This window comes from Lycorma delicatula, chromosome 1 (assembly GCF_047948215.1).
Source record: "Lycorma delicatula isolate Av1 chromosome 1, ASM4794821v1, whole genome shotgun sequence".
NCBI lineage: Eukaryota > Metazoa > Arthropoda > Insecta > Hemiptera > Fulgoridae > Lycorma > Lycorma delicatula.
The window spans coordinates 371,882,919-371,899,369 of record NC_134455.1 but is presented as its reverse complement, the minus strand read 5'-3'; the positions used below and the strand labels follow the sequence as shown (position 1 = coordinate 371,899,369).

Below are 16,451 nucleotides of genomic sequence, written 5' to 3'. Positions count from 1 at the left end.
TTATGGATTTTTTTTATAACTTACGATGAGTGGCAAAATATCAAATAAAAATACTCAGTTATTTCTTCATCAAAATATTAAAAAATATGTTATTAGCCCACCGGGATATTTAGTGATTAACTCATCTTCGCAAATCAGTTGTTTAATAGCTTTTTTTCAAAGTCGAATGTTCTGAGGTTCAAATCCTAGTAAAAGTTAGTTGCTTTTATACGGATTTGAATACTAGACAATGGATACCGATGCACTTTGGTGGTTGGGGGTTTTCAATTAACCACACTTCTCAGGAATGGTCGGTCTGAGTCTGTACAAGACTACAACCTCATTTACATATCATACATATCTTTCTCATCTTATTAAGTCATGGGGAGGGGGGTTGCTTATTGTTCACTAATTGAACAGATTGCAACGTACACATAGGAAATAAAAAATAGATTATAAATATTAAAAATAAAATTGATCGTAATAAATTTTAATGTTACCGATTTAAAAATCTTGTTTTTTGTTAAATATAAAATTATTTTCTTCATTTTATATGTTTTAATTTTTTAAGTTAAGATAATAAAGTAATAACCAACATATTTAATATTAATATATTAGCATCAAAATTTCGAAAAATGTTTTTTCGACTCTGAAATTTGGAGGCTCATTAAACAGAGGGTTTTTGTAATGATTAAAATATTAACTAAAATTGATTTTAAATAATTTTAAGTTGATTAAAATCGACTTTTTAAATAAATCTCACTTTTTTAAATCTGGAATTCCCATTAGGGGAAGGGTATTTAGTTATAATACCCTTAATGATTTATTATTTAACAAAATACATTCCGAGCATTAAAAATCTGAAATTACGAAAAAGGTTTTTTTCCACTTTGGGGGTTCCCATATTCAAGAGAAAGGATTTGGGTAAAATTAATTTTTAAGAAAATAATTCTTAAACGGGAATAATAGATTTAAAAAAATAACTTTTCAAAAGTGTTTAACAACACAGTTGTAGGACTTTTCCATCACACGGCTTTTTTCTGATGCACGGCTTACAAACACATACACATGAATTAATTAAAAATATTTATCATTTTATTTAAATATAATATTTTTTGTTTATTTAATTCAATGGTTGTTAACTAAAGCTCGCGCGCATATAGAATTTCATACGCGCGGGTGTGGCGGTACTTGCAGCCACTTTAAATACTATTTTACACTTTGAATATTATTCATTTATTTAATTCTACCGCTCACCTGTGACATTACAACATAGCAGACCACTACTGCAGCTGTACGTCATTGCTACACTAACGCTCCAAGTGGAGAGAGGAGGTACTATTGACGCACTATACCCACTTAGCCGCTAGTTTATTAGAACATTTTTTGGGTGGGGGGTACGATTTTGCAAATATTGTTATTTATTAATCATTAACAAATGTGACTAAAATATATGACTTTAATGAGGCAAAATCTAGAGATACTGAGGATGACCTTACTCTACAGCCTCTTTTAAGTTTGACCTTGATCTTTTAAATTAAAAATTTAGTGGCATGAATACCCATATTTAGAAGTAATCTGACCAACTTTTGTCAAAATCGGTCGAGAAGTTCTGGAGATGTAAGGTGTGAAACACCGAACACACACACCTACATGCGAACATTTCCATCCGGGTTTTGTGTTTTTTGGTATTTAAACGTGATTTGATACCTAATTGATTCCAGTGAAAACCGCATATGCTCAAATTGAACCGATTACAATACTACCCTTCTATAGCTATAATTCTGTTATAGCACTATGAAAACTTTTGGCTAATTTTTTTCTATTCAAGAAATACTAAAGAGCAAGGGGTATCAAAAATTAAAGATTTTAACATTTTAAATGTAACGGATAATTTGATGGATTTTAATTTAAAATAAAGGTTTTTTAAAATGTTAAAAAAATATTTTTTGTTACCACATAAAATTGGAGTAGAATGGGTAAAAGTTTTTGTAATGATTTGAAGGCTTATTGATGTAGATGCAAAAACCTCCCATTAACTCCTTTTCTCAAGCAATAAATAGGTAAACAAAATATATATACTTATTCATATATCCTCCTCTATGAATCATGAGACCTTGCCGTTGGTGAGGGGGCTTGAGTGCTCAGGGATACAGAGTAGCTGAACCGAAGGTGCAACCATATCGGAGAGGTATCTGTTGAGAGCCAGACTAAGGAATGATTCCTGAAAGAGGGCAGCAGCTCTTTCAGTAGTTGTTAGGGGCGTGAGTCAGGACGACTTAAACGGCCGTATCAACATCACTCAGTCCTCTGAGTACTGCGCAGCTGAAAGCAATGGAAAACTACAGCTGCTTTTTTTCCAAGAAAATGTGGCTCTCTGCATTTTCACATAGCAATAATGGAGGCGCCTTCCTTGGTAAAATATTCCGGAGGTAAAATAGTCCTCCGTTCGGATCTCCGGGTGGGGACTACTAAGGAAGGGGTCACCAGAAAATTAAAAAATAACATTCTACGAGTCGGAGCGTGGAATGTTAGAAGCTTGAAAAAGGTTGGTAGGCTAGAAAATTTAAAAAGGGAAATGGGTAGGACAAATGTGGATATAGTAGGAATTAGTGAGGTTCGGTGGGAAGAGGAAGGCGACTTTTGGTCAGGTGATTTTAGAGTAATTAACTCAGCGTCAAATAATGGGCAGGCAGGAGTAGGTTTCGTGATGAACAAGAAGATAGGGAGGAGAGTGGAGTATTTCAAAACGCATAGCGATAGAATCATTGTAATAAGGATAAAATCAAAACCTAAACCGACAACGATTGTTAACGTCTATATGCCTACAAGCGCCCATGATGATGATGAGGTAGAGTGTGTATACGAAGAGATTGATGAAGCAATTAAACACGTAAAAGGAGATGAAAATTTAATAATAGTTGGAGATTGGAATGCAAGCATTGGAAAAGGCAAGGAAGGAAATATAGTGGGTGAATACGGGCTGGGCAAAAGGAATGAAAGAGGGGACCGACTTATAGAATTTTGCACAAAGTATAATTTAGTAATTGCCAACACCCAATTTAAAAATCATAATAGAAGAATATACACTTGGAAAAAGCCAGGCGATACTGGAAGGTATCAGATAGATTATATCATGGTTAAGCAAAGATTTAGAAATCAACTCGTTGACTGCAAAACTTACCCTGGAGCAGACATTGATAGCGACCATAATTTGGTGATAATGAAATGTAGATTGGGGTTTAAAAACCTCAAGAAAAGGTGTCAGATGAATCGGTGGAATTTAGAGAAGCTTGAGAAAGAGGAGGTAAAGAAGATTTTTGAGGAGGACATCGCAAGAGGTCTGAGTAAAAAAGATAAGGTAGAAAATGTAGAAGAAGAATGGGAGAATGTTAAAAAGGAAATTCTTAAATCAGCAGAAGCAAACTTAGGCGGAATAAAGAGAACCGGTAGAAAACCTTGGGTTTCAGACGATATATTGCAGCTGATGGATGAACGTAGAAAATATAAGAATGCTAGTGATGAAGAAAGTAAAAGGAACTATCGGAAATTAAGAAATGCTATAAACAGGAAGTGCAAACTGGTGAAAGAAGAGTGGATTAAAGAAAAGTGTTCAGAAGTGGAAAGAGAAATGAACATTGGTAAAATAGACGGAGCATACAGGAAAGTTAAGGAAAATTTTGGGGTACATAAATTAAAATCTAATAATGTGTTAAACAAAGATGGTACACCAATATATAATACGAAAGGTAAAGTCGATAGATGGGTGGAATATATTGAAGAGTTATACGGAGGAAATGAATTAGAAAATGGTTTTATAGAGGAAGAAGAGGAAGTTGAGGAGGATGAAATGGGAGAAACAATACTGAGATCTGAATTTAAGAGAGCATTAAAAGATATAAATGGCAGAAAGGCTCCTGGAATAGACGGAATACCTGTAGAATTACTGCGCAGTGCAGGTGAGGAAGCGATTGATAGATTATACAAACTGGTGTGTAATATTTATGAAAATGGGGAATTTCCATCAGACTTCAAAAAAAGTGTTATAGTTATGATACCAAAGAAAGCAGGGGCAGAAAAATGTGAACAATACATAACAATTAGTTTAACTAGTCATGCGTCAAAAATCTTTACTAGAATTTTATACAGAAGAATTGAGAGGAGAGTGGAAGAAGTGTTAGGAGAAGACCAATTTGGTTTCAGGAAAAGTATAGGGACAAGGGAAGCAATTTTAGGCCTCAGATTAATAGTAGAAGGAAGATTAAAGTAAAACAAACCAACATACTTGGCGTTTATAGACCTAGAAAAGGCTTTCGATAACGTAGACTGGAATAAAATGTTCAGCATTTTAAAAAAAGTAGGGTTCAAATACAGAGATAGAAGAACAATTGCTAACATGTACAGGAACCAAACAGCAACAATAACAATTGAAGAACATAAGAAAGAAGCCCTAATAAGAAAGGGAGTCCGACAAGGATGTTCCCTATCTCCGTTACTTTTTAATCTTTACATGGAACTAGCAGTTAATGATGTGAAAGAACAATTTAGATTCGGAGTAACAGTACAAGGTGAAAAGATAAAGATGCTACGATTTGCTGATGATATAGTAATTCTAGCCGAGAGTAAAAAGGATTTAGAAGAAACAATGAACGGCATAGATGAAGTCCTACGCAAGAATTATCGCATGAAAATAAACAAGAACAAAACAAAAGTAATGAAATGTAGTAGAAATAACAAAGATGAACCGCTGAATGTGAAAATAGGAGGAGAAAAGATTATGGAGGTAGAAGAATTTTGTTATTTGGGAAGTAAAATTACTAAAGATGGACGAAGCAGGAGCGATATAAAATGCCGAATAGCACAAGCTAAACGAGCCTTCAGTAAGAAATATAATTTGTTTACATCAAAAATTAATTTAAATGTCAGGAAAAGATTTTTGAAAGTGTATGTTTGGAGTGTCGCTTTATATGGAAGTGAAACTTGGACAATCGGAGTATCTGAGAAGAAAAGATTAGAAGCTTTTGAAATGTGGTGCTATAGGAGAATGTTAAAAATCAGATGGGTGGATAAAGTGACAAATGAAGAGGTATTGCGGCAAATAGATGAAGAAAGAAGCATTTGGAAAAATATAGTTAAAAGAAGAGACAGACTTATAGGCCACATACTAAGGCATCCTGGAATAGTCGCTTTAATATTGGAAGGACAGGTAGAAGGGAAAAATTGTGTAGGCAGGCCACGTTTGGAGTATATAAAACAAATTGTTGGGGATGTAGAATGTAGAGGGTATACTGAAATGAAACGACTAGCACTAGATAGGGAATCTTGGAGAGCTGCATCAAACCAGTCAAATGACTGAAGACAAAAAAAAAAATTCATATATATATATATATATATATATATATATATATATGAATTTTTTGGGAAGAGGGGTAAATATTAAATAAAAATGTTTGGTAATTTGTGACCTGGATAAAAAAATTCACAAGTGCATTCGCTTTTGAAATAATTTTGTTTAATAAAATGCCCCAATAAAGACTGAACATTTATTTTGGCCAAATCAACCACCAATTTTTATCAATTTTTGAAAAAAAATTAATACATTGCCTCTCCGTGAAGATAGTATCCATCTACCAAGTTTGAAAAATCGATCAATGAAGTCCAGAGGTCTCATAAAACCAAATGCAGGACAACATACATAATACATACGCACAAACGTCCTTCTGACAGACGTGGATTTATTTAAAATTTTCGCAGATTATTTACATACAGTTAATTATTATTTTTTTTATTTTTTATTTATTAGATTTTTAAATACTATGTCTCGTTAAGGGAAAAACGTTAAAAAAATTATTTTTACCTATCTATATACTTTCCCGTTATATCTATATTTGCTATAACAGCGTATATCGTTATAGCCAGGAAAGTAAAAACATGATAAATGGGTAGATACTTAAAGTAATACTTTTAATGTTTAAAACATTTTTACTTAAAATTTATTACGACCAAAGCCTTATTTTTGCAACTCGCCATATACTTTCACCATTTACAGAGATATTTGGCGAAATAGCCGCTAAGTCTTACTAATATATATGTGACATTGTCTAAACATTATTGTGCTTTTGAAGGCCAAAATTGAGAATACATTTATTGTTATTGGAAAATAACATTATGAAACCCTATACGCACTATTTTTTTCGATGACCTTCTGCCATTTTTCTGGCAACACCATAATTCCGACGCTATAGAACGTCTGTGTTTTCTGATCAAAAAATTGAAATGTGGTTTTCACAGGCCTCATTTGAAATTAAATTAACACTATTTAGTGAATTCTGCAGAGAATGAAAAAAATAATAGTCTGATATTGCTTCCCAGTCAAGTTCTTTCAATTTCTAACGAGTTGTTGCATGAAGTCTGGCGTTATCAGCGTGGTATACGACACTGTTTCTGTTGACCAGTTCAGGCTGTTTCTTTTGAATTGCTAGATCAATCGCGCGATTTGGTCAATAGTACAGGTCTGAGTCTATTGTTCTGCCAGGTAGCAGCAGCTTGTGATGCACGATGTCCTTCTATTCCCACCAAATGCACAGTATAACTTTCCTGGGCATAAGTATGGGCTTTGCTAGAGACTGGAGCTACTCCTCGCTTCAAGCACGATTTTTTTCCGTCCATTGTTGTAGGTTATCCACTTTTCATCATTCGTGATTAAACGCTTCAGAAATGGCTCGATTTCGTTTCGTTTCAGTAGAGATTCGCAGATAGAAATTCGATCGAGTAAATTTTTCCGAGTCAGATCATGTGGCATCCAAACTCGAGTTGCTTTTTGTATCCAAATGGTTTAACACCGTTTGTTGATCGATGTTTAGGTGATTGATTGGCGATATCATGACTAGTTGCATGTCGGTCATCCACGGCTTTCATCAGAATGCGCTAACACTATCTCGTACGCAAAAGGCTCAATACTTTTTAGACTACCTATTTTATATATATATATGTGTGTGTGTGTGTGTGTGTGCGCGCGTGCGCGCATATATATAGATACATACCCACAGAATTAAAAAAAAATACTTGTATATGTAGTCATAGATAAAAAATTGAGCTGAATTTTATTTATTTTTTGAATATATTCACGTTTTTTACTTTTTGAATGCTTTTTTTACTCAGAAATAAATAACTGCGTACCAAAAATATACACTTACAATCTTTAATAAATAACAATAATTAATATAATTGTTAGCTAGCTGCCATCTAGATCAGTTAGTCTTGGATTCAATTCCTGTAAAGATAAATTTTTTTACCTATAATTTCATATATTTCTTGTTAAAATTCTTGCAAACGAATGCCCGATGTTATAATAAAATAAATATTAAACGTTACTGTAAATATCCACTGTTTAGCATCCTTTTTTTTATCTGTTATGGAATAAGAGAATAAGTTTGCTGAAGATATATAGTAAAATAACATCTGGTGTGTTTATTTGATTGCAGATTGTTAAAGAATGATAAAATTAAACATAGCAATTTATATCGTCTATTAAATGATATATTCCGGATGTTGGCTGAAAAATGTTAGTTTGTCAAAATATTGTGGCCGTACATTAATTTTACATTAGTCTACTGTCTAGTTAATCAACTAATTAATAATTTTTACTTCCTTGTACGAAGTAAAGGAAGTATTGTAATCGCGAAAAATTTTGGTATTAGTAATATTCACTTTGACCAACCCTGATCTATTTTGACTAGTTTCGGCGTGACATCTGAACGTACGTATGTATCACGCATAACACAAAAACGATTAGACGTAGTGTTGAAATTTTGGACTTAAGTCTGTTGTAACATCTAGTTGTCCACCATCCCTTTTGATTGCAATCGAGTGAACCAAAACTGTCCAAAAAATTAAAAAAAAAATGGATTTTGAACTTTTTCTTAACTGCAGTAATCAGCTCTCATTAAGAGCTTTTCAATGATATATTATAGGTGGTACTTATTTTCATCGGTTCAGAGTTACAGCTAAATTTTAATTAATGAAATATTTGGATCTTACAAGGGGAAGGCACATCGGTTCGAATCAGACTTCATTTTTTTAACCTTTTTTTTAATTTAATTATATTGATTTATTAATAATTATTAATCTCTGATTGTAAGAAAAAAATGTGTATATGTAATTTAATAGGCGTACAAGTAAGTCATATGGTGTTCACATCAGATTTTTAATGTAAACTTCTGAGTAGAAGAGGAACTGATCGTAAATTATATTTCTTGAGAGAGAACCAAATAAATAATTTAAAGATTGCTATTAAAAGAATACTTAAAAATCATTCTAATTAAGTAATTATCATGAAAATACGGTATCAAATTCTTTTCTAAACATTCTAACTGATCCTAATACATCAGAATTTAAAGAAAACTTACCAAATATTTAATATTAATAATTTTTTTAGAAAAATTTCTGTAATCAAGGATAATTTATTTTTCTATTTATTTCTATTTTATTAAAAATATTTCATCTTATTTTCTTTAATAGATGCATTATTGTAATTGCGGTGATCGTTTGAGTTAATAACTACATATTTGAATATAAAAAACAACATTAAAAATTTTTCTAAATAATACTAAAATTTACTAATTCTCTAATAATACTAAATACTACTACTACTACTACTACTACTACTACTACTACTACTACTACTACTACTACTACTACTACTACTACTAATAATAATAATAATAATAATAATAATAATAATAATTTGCTAATAATGCTAAAATTGTATTATTCATCAAAGTTTAGAAAACTCAGTTGAAGAGCGACCGGCGACTGGTTTCTTATTACCTATGACGTCTTATCTCTATCTCCTCTACAGTACAATTAGTAAGTCCCAATACTACTTTAAACACCCCATATATTAGAACTACTGCACATCTTTGTGTTTTTACGCTGTTTTAAATTTTTAAGAGTAATATTAGATGCTATTTAAGGTTAAAATTTTATAATTCAGTGTTAGAAAGAATTTTTCACCCGCAATATTTTAAAAATGTCATAAAAACTAAATATAAATCAAAACTAATACACCAGATCTATCAGTGGTTTTTATATTATAAGAAATAATTATTCAAGACAGATGGATTGAAATTTATTTATGGTATGATATTGAATACTTACAGGTTTACATATATATTTAATTTTATTTATATTTTGGGAAAAAAGCTCAGTTTAAAAAGTAGTGGATTTAATGGACTATAATATTTACTACTGTAAGGTTTTGTTTTATATAGAATTAATTAAACGCTAATAAGTTATTATTATAAAAACTAGTCTGCTATTAAATTAAATCTTTCGTAATAAGGCGTCAACAGTAGAAACTTGAAATTAAAAAATAATACCGCATATAAAAATGATAAAAAATAAATGACAATATACAACTAAAGTATTCTATAAAAGTATATCAAATTTGTATATCAAAGTATATCAAATTTGTATATCAAAGTATATCAAATTTAAAGTATATCTTTTTAAAACGCCTTTCGATATATTAATAAAATTAATTCTATCAATAGACATGCTAATAAGGTACAACTTAAATTAAAAAAAAAATTTTACTAACAAGTTTTTCTTACAACTGACGATGATCATATACGTCGAAACTTGTTTTTAACAATCATAAAAAAAATTTAATCATATTAAATATAAAAAAAATTAAGATTCTGCAACAGACGTCATAAAGAAAACAGGTAATTTAACATACTTTATACACATTCTACATTAAAGATAGATATGTCTATCGTAGAGATAAGATGTTGAGAGAAAAATATTGTAAATAATTTACAAGTTACAGCGTTAAAAAGTAAATTCCAACATTTGTAATGTTAAAGCAATTTAAACCAACGATAAAGCTGAAAATTATTATGTCCTTATTCACGTCATTGTTCTTTACAGGTTAAGTTTATCACTTTTTCCAACCTCAAAAAAAAGTTATCAACGTAGTTCTGCAGTTTTATATATATATATATATACACGCTACTTATCCTTCAAGCAGGAGATATTTATCGTCCTGATTGGAAGTTTGCTGTTATCCACTCAATCTCGTTAGTGTTTTCGTACTATTAAAAATTAATACTAAAAATAAATTTTTCAATATGATTCGATATTCAGAAAAAAATAATTGATAATAAAATTATAGTAAATTTCATTCGTGCACTAAGATTGTCTGTCATAATGTTTCAAGAAATGATTTATAACACTTTTAAATAACACTACTACTCAGTTATCGAATAGTTATTCCACTTATTATTATTCAGCTTTGGCTTAATTTTCAACACCATCGGACAAAGGGATAATACTATACCATATTCCTTCCGTAAAAATAGTTATAAAAGTTTCCAGGATTTGATACTGATTCCCTGAATGGGGAATCCGTAAAGACGTAATGATATTTGTAAATGAGAGTGTTGGACAAGCACTCTGTTATGGAGTCCCCGAAAGCTCATAGGCCTCTAAATAAGAGAGCGTGTGCTCTTTAGCAGTCCCGTTCGATAAATTTAGGGGAGTGATTCAGGACATCAAAATTAAAAATATCCATCTGGATAAGTGCCTGATCTTGTTCCTTTATTCGTCGCCCTCTTTTGTGGTTTTTCAATAAAAATGTATTTCTTAAGAACGGATTGAGATGTTTAATGAAATTCGGTGTGTATGTACCTATCAAAATATTGTACAAAATAAATAAGTTCAATATTTTTATCTTTGGAAATTAAAAAACGGCGGCCATGAAAATTTTTTTAATTTTATTCAATTATGTTTTATGAGGCAAAATTGTAAGTGTTTTATTGTGAATAAAATGAAACCTAGTTTGTTCATAATTAACTTAGATACAACTGAGATTTTTTAGTGGATCGCAACATTGAAAACAGGCTAAAACTATGACTAGAATTTCCAGTTTGCATTCTTTCTGACGAATGAGTAAGACAGTACCCGATTTCATGATTATTAGTTTTCTTCTAATATCAATTATAATTTAAATACAGTATTACTTTTATGATAGAAAAGTTCATTGGTATAGGTGGTCAAATGTTTTTACTAAAAATGTTTAGTATTTTTTCTCAATTACATTTTTGATACTGCATAAATTTTTTAAGTAAAAATGTAATTTGAAGAACGTTCTACGCAAGTCATGACGTTTAAGTGTACCGGAAAAATATAGGCTGGGTCCTTTTAAAGTGGAAGTTATTCCATTCCCCCCGACTCCACTGCGGTGTTTGGACGCCAGAAAATTTGGACATACAGCGGCGCGATACACTAACAAACAGATATGTCCTTGTGGTGACCCACTACATCCGGATGACTAGTATAGGGATCCGCAGGTTTGTGTCAACTGCCGTCGGCATCACTTTGCCAGATCGCGAAATTGTCGATTTATAATGAGGAAGTAGCAATCTCAGAGGTAAAGACCATCCAAAAGGTCAGCTACTTCGAAGCTAGAGAAATCGTGCTCAGCAGATCTTCGAAGTTTACGTCTTGTATTCAAGATGCTGCAGCTTCTGTAGGTATCTTTAAATCAAAGGACGGGATTTCTGATCTGGCTCTAGTGAACATGGTTGAACGTATCATTAATAACAAATTGAAAAGCCGATCAATTAGAGAAGCTAGTCCAAAGCCGACGCAGAAAAAAAGCGGATGTCTCCAAACAAAAGGTTGTTACGCAACGGAGAAATGAGTCTTCGTCCAGTCAAAAGGTGAAAATTGCCAAAAAATTGAAAAAAAGTGAAGCTAAACTATAGAAGAAAACTGATCATAATATACCGACGGTAAAAATTGAAATAGAAAAACTCCCCATTCAGGGAATCAGTAAAGACGTAATGATAATTGTAAATGAGTGTTGGACAAGCATATTATGGACTCCATATTATGGAGTCCCCGTAAGCTCATAGGCCTTTAAACGAGAGAGCGTGCTCTTTAGCCGTCCCAAACGTTATAGCATTTGGCTTCTGTGGCGCGAGTGGTAGCGTATCGGCCGTTCATCCGGAGGTCCCGGGTTCGATTCCCGGTCAGGCATGGCATTTTCACACACGCTACAAATAATTCACATCTCATCCTCTGAAGCAATACTTAACTGTGGATCCGGAGGTTAAACAAAAAAACGTTTTCGCTGGAAGTTCATCAAGCTTAGACTCTGATGCAAGCTCACCGCACTTCTATGTCGGTATCATCTTATGCCGGCAGCAAGATATTCTCTGTGATTTACTGCAAAGGATCGGAAGACTCCATCTCCAAAGCCTCAGACACCCTGGAAACAGAGGTGGAGGCCGTCAGGAGGACGAAGAAAATAAAAAAAGGATAATCTAAGGGTAAGAGAATCTAAGGGTGATAGATGATATAATTGTAGTTTTTAAAGTCTTTTAACGAATTTTCATTAAGGTGAGTTTTTAGGAATTGCGGGATAATTGCACCCGTTTTAACAAATACGACAACATTTATTTAAAAGTGGATGTATATTTTTAAGTGGAAAGAACTCTATATGCCCTTATCATCCTGTGTTTCTTTTACGGGGTTTTAATATCCTACGGATAATCTGTCTGGTTTTAATTCTCTGGATAATCTGTTCGACAAGACTAAGTCGCTAGTTATTCAATCAGGAAAGGAAAGGGTTTTTTGTTTGGGAAGGGGACTCTTTTGAGAAGTCGACTGAGAATTATCGACTGCTGTCAAAAATACAGCAGTCGATACTCGTAACCCCCAGTCAAAAAAAAATTATAAAAAATATTCCGTTTCATTCATAAAGCAGAATATTTTTATTTTTAATTTAAAAAGTTATATTTATAAAAAATAACTTTTTATGTAACAGTTTTCCTCTTACAATAAACTGGAAATAACTTAAAATGAAACTACTAAAATGAATTTCCTTAAAAAATTTAGTTTGGTGAAAAGTAAGATTGAAAGATATAGATTAAAAAACAAATATGGGTTGAATTGAGAATCATTTATTTTTTATTTTTTGAAGTACGTTAAAAATAGACTTTTGGTGCATGCTGACATTTTGCCAAATAATGTTAGTTTGAGTATAATTAAAAATATATTTATTATTGTAACTTACAATATATACACAAATAAGTAAAGGAAAATTAATAAACAACTAAAAATATACTAATGAGTAGGAATAACAGACTGTTAGGCGTACAGAAAAGATTGAACAAAAACACCTCACTAGCCGATTTTATTGTAAAATATAAACAAACAAAAAAATTCAGTAATGAATTACTTGAATTTTATGAAATCTTTTAAAATTTTTTTCGTAGATTGTTTTCTACAATTAATTAATATAAAAAATAAATTTATGTATGTACGTGAAAGTGCGACAAAATTTGATGAAATATTTAACAGTATGAAAAATTACCACGTTAACCTTTACCATATTTAGTTATTTATACGTATTTAATTCACTGCATCTTCCTTATTAAAAAAAAGGATGCAATTTTTAGGTTATAAAATAAATATATATATAAATATACTGCAACAGAGGAAGTTTTAATTATAATGTCAGAATGCGTGGCGACATTTTTATTTAAGTAACAGATGTATGTGTAAACACGTACTAATAATAATGACATTATGGCCACCACATCTGTACCGGCTGGACGCAGATAATAGAATATTAAATTTCCGTATTTATACTTGTCCATAAAAATAAATATTGTTTTTGTTGTATTCTCCATCTAAAAGCATCTTATAATAATGTAATTATTTTCATGCTTTGATAATAAGCGACGTGACAACCGGAAATCAATTTTTTAAAGATATTTATTTATAACCAATAAAAAATGAAAATAAATCGTCTATCAGCATATAAAACAGCTATTGTACTTTTTTCCAAACTTGAATGAAATTCATTTTAAAGAAAGAGTATCTTTAACCGAGTTAAAATACATTTTACATTCCCGTCTAGCGCTATAGCAGAGCGCTAGACGGTTTCTCTTTTAGAAGAGAAAGTATTGTAATCAATCTAATTTGGGCATATGCGGTTTTCACCGGGTCTTGACGTTTAGATCCTAAGAAACCCAAAAAACCGGATGGAAATTTTCCGGATGTTGGTATATACGTGTATGTGTTCAGTCTCTAAATCACCTCATATCTTTAGACTTACTGGACCGATTTTGATCAAACTTGGTCAGAATACTTCTGTATATGGGGCACTGATATAAATTTTCAACTTAAAAGATCAAGGCGGGTGAGACTGTAGAGCAAGGTCACCCTCAGTATCTCAAGATTTTGCCTGTTTAGGTGAAATGCCTTTTCCTAGGCATATTTGTTAACAATTAAAAAATAACAATATTTGCAAAAAAGCTTTTGCAAAATCGCATCCTATCACAAAAATTCTGTTGTAGTCGTCTGCTATATTATGATGTCACAAGTGAGCAGTAGAATTAAATAAATGAATAATAGTGTAAAAAAGTAACTCGGTCTGGGTGGGTCTGGAACACGATCGCTCGGTTAATGAAATATTTGGTGCGTTAAACCTCGCGGCTACACCAGTCTGACGTCCATATAAGCGAAATTTGTTCTATGTAAGTTTTGAAATTACTTTTATTTAGCGCCGACCGTCACCTTTAGTACCGCTAATCCGCGCGAATTAAATACAGTATGCGCATGCGATTTAGTTAGAATCATTAAATTAAATTCAAAAAAAATTACAATGAACTTGTAAACCTTACGGAAAGAGTCTCGCAGATATTATTTCTTCCGCTCAAAAAACAAAAATTGCTGTAATATGAATAAAACAGTTTTAAAAAAAACGATACTGATATTAAAAAAAGGTAAGACACTACATATCTATTATCAAAATCTGTTATTAATTTAGAATTTTCTTTAAAAAAAATACATGTTAATTATATGTAATAGACAATAGATATACAATAATAGATAATAAACAATGTTTAAACTTTCAATATAAGCAAAAAAAAATTTTTTTTAATTCTTACCGGCCTTGATTTTATTTATTAAATAACGAATAGTCATAAGAATTGCATTATTTCTGAAAATGTGACATGTATTACATCAAAAATAAATTCGGGCTGGTTAGAGTTTTATAACCAATTTTTATTTTTTCTTACGTATTATATGGAACGTTTAAACATTGTTTATTATCTATTATTGTATATCTATTGTCTATTAGGTATGTTTAACATAACAAGTATTTTTTGTTAAAGAAAAAATTATAAATTAATTACAGATTTTGATAATAGAAATGTAGTGTCTTAATATCAGTATCGTTTTTTTTAAAACTGTTTTATTCATTTTTGTTTTTTGAGCGGAAGAAATAATATCTGTGAGCCTCATACTGTACGGTTTACAACTTCATTGTAGTTTTTTTTGATATCACTACGTTTTGTTAGATTATTCTTTTATTTATTAATGAATTGCTGATTGTCATCTTATGGATTTATTATCAAACTTTGTTGTCTTAGAACAAACAAATTGAATTTCATGGCCAATTTTTTTTTTGTTAATAGTCATATCATTCACTTCATACCATATTTTTCCTTTTTAATAAAACTAGAATAACGACCTTTACGAATCGAAAATACGTGATGTAATATTGCACTTATTACTTTGTAAGTGCAACCCTCGATTTTTATCGTTAAATTCGATTTTACCAATCGAATTTATTTCTGTATTATTTATTCTTTCTCTAATAAAACTAGTATAATATCTTGTAAACTAATACTTTATTTTTTTTTTTTAAAGTAGGAATTATAACAGTAATAACTGAACTGAAAACTAAACGGAACTGAACGGAGTTCTTACGAACTTCATAATAAACGAAAAAATATTTCGTTTTTTTTTTTAAGTTGGTAATATTTTAAGTTTATTTTATTAAATTTTGTAAAAAAAATTATTCATTTATTTATTTAACCCTAATTTCAGCCATTTTTTTTTTTAAATTTACATCTTAATGATATAAATTAGATTTTTTATTTACATAAATTTTCATCGTGTAAATCGGAGGGCAAAATTAGTGCCAAATCTTTATTTTATAAGTTTCTTGAATTTCCCGTTTTTTTTTCAAAACATATCCTTTCAATTATTTAAACGGGGAAAAAACAGATTTTTATTTAACTCAGGAAAAATGTGATTCCTTAAACTATCTACGAATGGCTCTTTTCATTGTTATCCAGGTTAAGTACAACCTACATAAATTACACTCAAACTTTGTCTAAATACACTCTACTCTCTTAAAATTTTTATAAGTTTGCCGTACATTCACATCAGAAAAAATTAAAACATTCATATTAAAAAAAAATCATTTACATAAAATAATAGATAATTTGTACTCATTCACGTATGAAATTATTAAAAAAATTCTAAAAAAAAAATAATTAAAAATAATATTAAAATAATGAATTCATGTGATATGTAAAGTACGAAAATTCAGTATCCTTTTCAAAGGACAATGACCTCGCCATTGTTTCATCATTTAATTTCAG

General features: G+C 30.8%; 1 protein-coding gene across 1 annotated transcript in view; it reads right to left on the bottom strand.

Annotated features, from left to right (window-relative positions):
* Chsy (Chondroitin sulfate synthase) overlaps nucleotides 1–16,451 on the bottom strand; it is a 404,851-nt gene that overhangs the window by 303,919 nt on the left and 84,481 nt on the right. The window lies entirely within an intron of this gene.